This window comes from Passer montanus, unplaced genomic scaffold, assembly GCF_014805655.1.
Source record: "Passer montanus isolate IOZ18808 unplaced genomic scaffold, ASM1480565v1 scaffold308, whole genome shotgun sequence".
NCBI lineage: Eukaryota > Metazoa > Chordata > Aves > Passeriformes > Passeridae > Passer > Passer montanus.
In genome coordinates this window covers 28916-37821 of record NW_024367797.1, presented here as the reverse complement: position 1 = coordinate 37821, position 8906 = coordinate 28916, and positions in this window count along the sequence as shown.

The following is an 8906-nucleotide window of genomic DNA, read 5'->3' as shown; positions in this document are numbered from 1 at the left end:
GCGGCGGCGTTCGGCCATGGCTGGGGGGAGGGGGAGGGGCGGGAGTGAGGGTCGGCGACCCCGCGGTGACCCCCAGGTCATCCCAGTTCATCCCAGTGACCCCCCGGTCCCTCCCAGTTCGGTCCCAGTGACTCCCAGTTCATCCCAGTGCCCTCCCAGTGACCCCCCAGTCCCTCCCAGTTCGGTCCCAGAGACCCCTCAGTGACCCCCAGTTCATCCCAGTCCCTCCCAGTGACCCCCAGTCCCTCCCAGTTCATTCCCAGTGACCCCTCAGTGACCCCCAGTTCATCCCAGTCCGTCCCAGTTCATTCCCAGTGACCCCTCAGTGACCCCCAGTCTCTCCCAGTCCCCCCTCAGAGTCTCTCCCAGTCCCTCCCAGTTCCCCCCAGTCCATTCCCAGTTCATTCCCAGTATACCCCAGTCCCTCCCAGTTTGCTCCCAGTGCCCCCCAGTTAAATTCCAGTCCCTCCCAGTTCATTCCCAGTCCCTCCCAGTTCCCCCCAGTGACCCCCAGTGCCTCCCAGTTTGCTCCCAGTGACTCCCCGTTCCTCCCAGTTCATTCCCAGTGACCCCCCAGTCTCTCCCTCCCAGTCCATTCCCAGTCCCTCCCAGTGCCCCCCCAGTCCCTCCCAGTACCTGGCAGCGCTGCACTGGGAGCACTGGGAGCAAACTGGGAGCACTGGGAGGGCCCTTAAAGGCTCCCGGGGGGTGGGGGAGGGGCCGTGACTCCGCTCCCGGCATTCCCTGCGCCGGGGGGGGGGGGGGGTTTTGGGGACCCCCCCCCAAAAAAAAATTTGGGACGATCCAGGTGAGAAACCCCAAAATTTGGGAAATTCCGGGTGAGAAACCCCAAAATTTGGGACGAGCCAGGTGTGACCCCGCCCCCCCCCAAATTTGGGAAGTTCCAGGTGTGATGGGGGCGGGGCTGTACTGGGAGCACTGGTTTGGGGGCGGAGCTGTACTGGGAGCACTGGTTTGGGGGCGGGGACGGACTGGGAGCACTGGTTTGGGGGTGGAGCTGTACTGGGAGCACTGGTTTGGGGGTGGAGCTGTACTGGGAGCACTGGTTTGGGGGCGGGGCTGTACTGGGAGCACTGGTTTGGGGGCGGGGCCGGACTGGGAGCACTGGTTTGGGGGTGGAGCTGTACTGGGAGCACTGGTTTGGGGGGGAGGGGACGGGGCTGAGAGTGGTCCCAGTGTTCCCAGTATCCCCATGGGTGTCCCCATCCCATCCCAGTATCCCCAGTACTCCCAGTCCAGTGTCCCCAGTATCCTCATCCAAGTGCCCCCAGTATCCCCAGTTTCCCCATCCCAGTGTTCCCAGTACACCCACTGCTCCGATTCCCAGTGTTCCCAGTATCCCCATGGGTGTCCCCATCCCATCCCAGTATCCCCAGTATTCTTATTCCCAGTATCCCCAGTATCCCCAGTATTCTTATTCCCAGTATCCCCAGTATCCCCAGAGCACTGGTTTGGGGGCGGGGCCGGACTGGGAGCACTGGTTTGGGGGTGGAGCTGTACTGGGAGCACTGGTTTGGGGGCGGGGCTGTACTGGGAGCACTGGTTTGGGGGCGGAGCTGTACTGGGAGCACTGGTTTGGGGGCGGAGCTGTACTGGGAGCACTGGTTTGGGGGCGGGGACGGACTGGGAGCACTGGTTTGGGGGTGGAGCTGTACTGGGAGCACTGGTTTGGGGGTGGAGCTGTACTGGGAGCACTGGTTTGGGGGCGGGGCTGTACTGGGAGCACTGGTTTGGGGGGGAGGGGACGGGGCTGAGAGTGGTCCCAGTGTTCCCAGTATCCCCATGGGTGTCCCCATCCCATCCCAGTATCCCCAGTATTCCCAGTCCAGTGTTCCCAGTGTTCCGAGTGTCCCCATCCCAGTGTCCCCAGTATGCCCACTGCTCCGATTCCCAGTATCCCCAGTGTTCCCAGTGCCCCCATCCCAGTATCCCCAGTTCCCCCAGTATCCCCAGTCCCCCCAGTATCCCCAGTTTCCCCAGTTTCCCCATCCCCGTCCCTCACCGCATTTGCGGACAGCGACGAGGCCGGGGCCAGATCCAAGACTTTATTGGGATCCTTCGGGACCCTCCGGGACCCCTCCCCTATTTCCCAGCCCCATCCCCGGATCCCGGCTCGGATCCTTTGGGATCCTTTGGGATCCTTTGGGATCCTCTGGGACCCCTCCCCTATTTCCGGCACCCCCCGCACCCATCCCCGCCCCCGGAGCTGGATCCCGGCTCGGGCTCGGCCCTGGATCCCTGACCGGATCCCTGGGTATCCCGGCTCGGGCTCGGCCCTGGATCCCTGACCGTACCCCTGACCGGATCCCTGACCGGATCCCTGACCGGATCCCTGCCCGTACCCCTGACCGGATCCCTGGGTGGATCCCATGGCAGACCCCAGGGCGGATCCCTGGCCAGATCCCTGGTTGGATCCCTGACCCGATCCCATGGCGGCGCCCAGGGCAGATCCCTGACGGGATCCCTGCCCGTACCCCTGACTGGATCCCTGTCCATACCCCAGGCCGTACCCCTGCCCGGATCCCTGACCGTACCCCTGACCAGATCCCTGCCCGGATCCCTGACCAGATCCCTGACGGGATCCCTGACCTGATCCCTGACTGGATCCCTGCCCGTACCCCTGCCCGTACCCCTGACCAGATCCCTGCCCGTACCCCTGGCTGGATCCCTGTCCATACCCCAGGCCATACCCCTGACGGGATCCCTGACCTGATCCCTGACTGGATCCCTGCCCGTACCCCTGCCCGGATCCCTGACCAGATCCCAAGCCGTACCCCTGCCCGTACCCCTGACTGGATCCCTGTCCATACCCCAGGCCGTACCCCTGCCCGGATCCCTGAGCGGATCCCGGGGCGGATCCCGGCCCCCGGCGGATGGGGAAGCGCCCCCCGAGGCGGGCGGGGTGCCTCAGCCCCGGCACGAAGGGGATCCCGGGGTTCTTGTAGCCGGGGCGCTGCCGGGATCCCCCGGAGGATCCCCCCAGGGAGCCAGGGCCCCCCCCATAAGATCCCGAGGATCCCCCGAAGGATCCCGGGCCGCCCCCGGAGGATCCGGAGCCCCCGGAGGACCCCGAATCCCCTCCGGAGGATCCTGATCCCCCATGAGATCCCGACCCTCCATAGGATCCCGGTCCCCCGTAGGACCCCGAATCCCCTCCATAAGATCCTGATCCACCCCCGTAGGATCCCGATCCCCCATAGGATCCCGAGGATCCCCCATAAGATCCCGGCCCTCCATAGGATCCCGGCCTGCCCTGGGATCCCGACCCTCCGTAGGATCCCGATCCACCCCCGTAGGATCCCGGCCTGCCCTGGGATCCCGATCCCCCATAGGATCCCGAGGATCCCCCATAGGATCCCATTCCCCCATAAGATCCTGGACCACCGCCCTGGGATCCCGGCCTGCCCTTGGATCCCCAGGATCCCCCATAGGATCCCGGTCTGCCCCCATGAGATCCCGATCCCCCATAGGATCCCGAGGATCCCCCATAAGATCCTGGACCACCCCCATAGGATCCCATTCCCCCGTAGGATCCTGGACCACCCCCGTAGGACCCCGACCCTCCGTAGGATCCCACATCATCCCCGTAGGATCCCGAGGATCCCCCGTAGGAGCCGGATCCGCCTCCCCCTTGGGACCCGGGCCTGCCCGATCCCGATCCCGATCCCGGTCTGCCTGATCCCGATCCCAATCCCGATCCAGATCCCGGTCTGCCTGATCCCGATCCAGAGCCGGGTTTTCCTGATCCTGATCCGGATCCAGATCCCGGTCGGCCGGATCCGGATCCGTAGGAGCCTGGGCTGGATCCCCCGTAGGATCCCGAATTTCCAGAGGATCCCGATCCGTAGGATCCCGAACTTCCGCCATAGGATCCCGCGCTTCCCCCGTAGGATCCCGAATTTCCCCCGTAGGATCCCGATCCTCCCCCGTAGGATCCCGAATTTCCAGAGGATCCCGATCCGTAGGATCCCGAACTTCCGCCATAGGATCCCGAATTTCTGCCGTAGGATCCCGATCCCCCGTAAGATCCCGTATTTTCAGAGGATCCCGATCCTCCATAAGATCCCGAATTTCCGCCGTAGGATCCCGCGCTTCGACCCTCCGTAGGATCCCACATCATCCCCGTAGGATCCCGAGGATCCCCCGTAGGAGCCGGATCCGCCTCCCCCTTGGGACCCGGGCCTGCCCGATCCCGATCCCGATCCCGGTCTGCCTGATCCCGATCCAGAGCCGGGTTTTCCTGATCCTGATCCGGATCCAGATCCCGGTCGGCCGGATCCGGATCCGTAGGAGCCTGGGCTGGATCCCCCGTAGGATCCCGAATTTCCAGAGGATCCCGATCCGTAGGATCCCGAACTTCCGCCATAGGATCCCGCGCTTCCCCCGTAGGATCCCGAATTTCCCCCGTAGGATCCCGATCCTCCCCCGTAGGATCCCGCGCTTGCGGCCGATCCCGATGCGGCGCCCGGGCACGCGGAGGATCCCGAGGAGCGCGAGGATCCCGCGGGGGATCCCAGCTGGGGGCTGAGCAGCCCCGGCGGGTCCTTGCAGGGATCCACCCCGGCCGTCAGCGGGGCCAGCGACCCCGCGGGGCCGGCAGCGGGGCCGGGGCGGGCGCAGAGCCCGGAGGCGCCTGGGGGGAGCATCCAGTACGGCCCAGTTTGGACCAGTTTGGCCCGGTTCCCATCCCAGTCCCTCCCAGTTCCATTCCAGTCCCTTCCAGTCCCTTCCAGTTCATCCCAATCCATCCCAGTTCATCCCAGTCCATCCCAGTTCATCCCAGTCCCTTCCAGTCCCTTCCAGTCCATCCCAGTCCCTCCCAGTTCATCCCAGTCCCTTCCAGTCCATCCCAGTCCCAGTCCATCCCAGTCCCTCCCAGTTCATCCCAGTTCATCCCAGTTCATCCCAGTTCATCCCAGTCCATCCCAGTCCCTCCCAGTTCATCCCAGTTCATCCCAGTCCCTTCCAGTCCCTTCCAGTCCCTCCCAGTTCATCCCAGTCCCTTCCAGTCCATCCCAGTCCATCCCAGTCCATCCCAGTCCATCCCAGTTCATCCCAGTCCCTTCCAGTCCCTTACAGGCCCTTCCAGTCCATCCCAGTCCATCCCAGTCCATCCCAGTCCATCCCAGTCCCTCCCAGTCACCACAGTCCCTCCCAGATCCCGTATCTGTCATTCCCGGTCCCTCCCAGTTCCTGTCCCAGTCCATCCCAGTACATCCCAGTCCCTCCCAGTCCCTCCCAGTTCCTGTCCCAGTACATCCCAGTCCATCCCAGTCACCGCAGCCCCTCCCAGATTCCATATCCGTCATTCCCAGTCCATCCCAGTTCATTCCCAGTCCATTCCCAGTTCATCCCCAGTTCATCCCAGTCCCTCCCAAATTCCCTATTGCTCCATCTCCGTTCCTCCCAGTCCATCCCAGTCCCTCCCAGTTCCTGTCCCAGTTTCCCTCCCTGACTTTATCCCCAGTCCCTGTTCCCAGTTCCCTCCCAGTCCATCCCAGTCTCAATCCCAGTCCATCCCAGTCTCAATCCCAGACCATCCCAGTGCCCCCCAATCCCCTCCCAGTCCCATCCCAGTCCATCCCACTTCTACATATCTCCAATCCCAGTCCCTCCCAGTCCATCCCAGTTTCTCCCAGTCCCATCCCAGTCCATCCCACTTCTACATATCTCCAATTCCAGTCCCTCCCAGTCCATCCCAGTGCCCCCAATCTCCATCCCAGTCCATTCCCAGTTCCCCATAACTCCATCCCAGTCCCTCCCAGTCCATCCCAGTGCCCCCAATCTCCATCCCAGTCCATCCCAGTCTCTCCCAGTCCATCCCAGTGCCCCCAATCTCCATCCCAGTTACCCCAGTCTCTCCCAGTTCCCCCCAGCCCATCCCAGTGCCCCCAGTCTCCATCCCAGTCCATCCCAGTTTGCCCAGTCTCACCCAGCAGCAGCAGCAGCAGCACCGGGGGCCGGCGGGGCCCGGGCGGAGCCATCGGGGCCAGGTGAGCCCAGGAGGGGACAGGAGGGGACAGGAGGGACCCGGGGCCACCTTAAATAGCCCAGGTGAGGGGGGGGGAGGGGCCCGGGGGAGGGTGGGGAGGCCCCGCCCACCCCCCAAATCCTCTGAGTCACCGGGATTGACCCGCTTGGGGTGGGGGGACACACCTGGGACACACCTGGGGTGCGGCCCCAGGTGAGCTCGGGGTGGGGGAGGGGTCCCCAGGTGGGGGCGGGGCCCCTCCGGAAGCCGCCGATTGAAGGGGTGGGGGAGGGGAGACGCGGCCACCGCCCCTCCCCCACCCCCGAGGGCATCCCGGGAATTTGGGGAGGGGTCGGGGAGGGGAATTTGGGGGAGATTTGGGGGAATTTGTGATTTTCGGGGTCCCAGGAAAGGAAATTTGGGGAAATTTGGAGGAATTTGGGGAGGCTTTGGGGTGATTTTGGGAAATTTGGGAGGGTTTGGGGTCTGGAGAGTCCCAGGAAGGGAAATTTGGGGGAAATCTGGGGGATTTTGAGGGGATTTGGGAAAATGGGGGGAAATTTGGGGGTATTTGGGCAGAATTTGGGGGAGTTTTGGTGAATTTGGGCGAGTTTGGGGGAAATTGGGGGAATTTTGGGGAATTTGGGGTCTGGGGCATCCCAGGAAAGGAAATTTGGGGAGGATTTTTGGGGAATTTGAAGGAATTTGGGGGATTTGGGGTCTGGGGGGGTCCCAGAAAAGACAATTTGGGCAAATTTGGGGGAAATCCCGACATTTTCAGCAATTTTGGGGCGGTTTTGGGGCTCCCCTCCCAAAACCCCGAGGCCCCTCCCCCTCCGCCAAGCCCCGCCCAATCCTCCAAACAGCCCCAATTGTCCCCCCGATGTCCCCAACATCCCCAATCCCCCCAATTGTCCCCAATCCCTCTGATGTCCCCATTGTCCCCAATTGTCCCCAGTGTCCCCAGCATGGCTGAGGTGCCCCCCAGTGTCCCCAATGTCCCAAAACCCCTCAATGTCCCCAATGTCCCCTGGTGTCCCCATTGTCCCAAATGTCCCCAATCCCCATGATGTCCCCCACTGTCCCCAGTGTCCCCAGCACGGCGCAGGTGCCCCCCTGGAAGCTGGCGCTGCTGGGTCCCCAACGTCCCCAATCCCCCCAACGTCCCCAACACCCCCAATGTCCCCAAATCTCATTTTTCCTAATTTTCCCCGGGGGGCACACCTGGGGGCACACCTGGGGGCACACCTGGGGGCACAGCTGGGCTGGAGACTCTGGGGACCACACCTGGTGCCACACCTGGGTCAGTGGGCACACCGGGGGGCACACCTGGCATGGGGGGCACACCTGGTGCCACACCTGGGGGCACACCTGGTGCCACACCTGGGTCAGTGGGCACACCGGGGGGCACACCTGGCATGGGGGGCACATCTGGTGCCACACCTGGGGGCACACCTGGCACACCTGGGGGCACACCTGGGCAGGAGGGTCTGGGGGGGTCCCACCTGGCGCTGGCGCCAGGGACGGAGAAATGCAGCCATGCCGAAAATCCCCCCCGGGATCCCCAAAATTATCCCCAAAATCATCCCCAAAATCATCCCCAAGATTATCCCCAAAATCCTCTCCAAAATCATCCCCAAAATTCCCCCCAGGATCCCCAAAACCATCCCCAAAATCATCCCCAAAATCATCCCCAAGATTATCCCCAAAATCCTCTCCAAAATCATCCCCAAAATTCCCCCCAGGATCCCCAAAACCATCCCCAAAATCATCCCCAAAATCCCACCCGGGAGCCCCAAAATCCCCTCCAGGATCCCCAAAGTCATCCCCAAAATTATCCCCAAAACCCTCCCCAAAATCATCCCCAAAATTCCCCCCGGGATCCCCAAAGTCACCCCCAAAATCCTTCCCAGGATTTCCAAAATTGTCCCCAAAATCATCGCTGGGATCCCCAAAATTCCCCCCAGGATCCCCAAAATGCCGAAAATCCGCCCGGGGATCCCCAAAATCCTGCCCGGGATCCCAAAAATCCCCCAAATTCCCCCCGGGACCCCCAAAATCCTCCCCAGGACCCCCAAAATTCCCCGAATCCGCCGCGGGGCCGGGTCAGCTGCCTGCGGAGCCGCTTCGTCCCCGAGCCGGGGGGGGACGAGGGGCGTGGGGGGGTCACCCCGGGGTCACCTGGGGGTCAAGGGTCAGCCAAGGACAGTGGAGCGGTCAAGGGGGGCGAGGCGGTCAGTGTGGGGTCAGCTGGGGGTCAAGGGTCAGCCAAGGACACAGGAGGGGTCAAAGGTCATGGAGTGACCGCTGGCCTGGGGACAGCGGAGGGACACGGGACGGTCAAGGGGATGGTCAAGAACTGGACGGTGCTGGAGGGCCGGGGGGGTCAGGGGTCACTGGGGACACCGGGGACAGTGTCCGGCCACGAGCCCAAGCCCTCGATGACCCCTTCGGTGGCCACGCTGACCACTCCCCCTGTGACGTCACCGGTGTCACCAGCGGGGGGCGCTGTCCCCGTGTCCGGGGTCACCGTCCCCGTGTCCAGCTCTGTCCCCAAGCCCGGGGTCACTGTCCCCACCTCCAGTGGCTCTGTCCCCGCGTCCAGCGGTGTCCCTGTGTCCGGTGACGCTGCCCAGGTGTCCAGCAGTGTCCCCAAGGCCGAGGTCACTGTCCCCATGTCCAGTGCCAGTGTCCCCACGTCCAGCTCTGTCCCCACGTCCAGTGCCACTCTCCCGGTGTCCAGTGCCACTGTCCAGGTGTCCAGTGCCACTCTCCCGGTGTCCAGTGCCACTGTCCAGGTGTCCCCCTCGGCCCCCCGGCCGGTGTCACCGCGCCGTGACCCCCCGTGTCCCCCCGCGTGTCCCCACCCCGCCGTGCAGCGCCGCAGCGGCAACACCATCACCGTGCGGCCGCG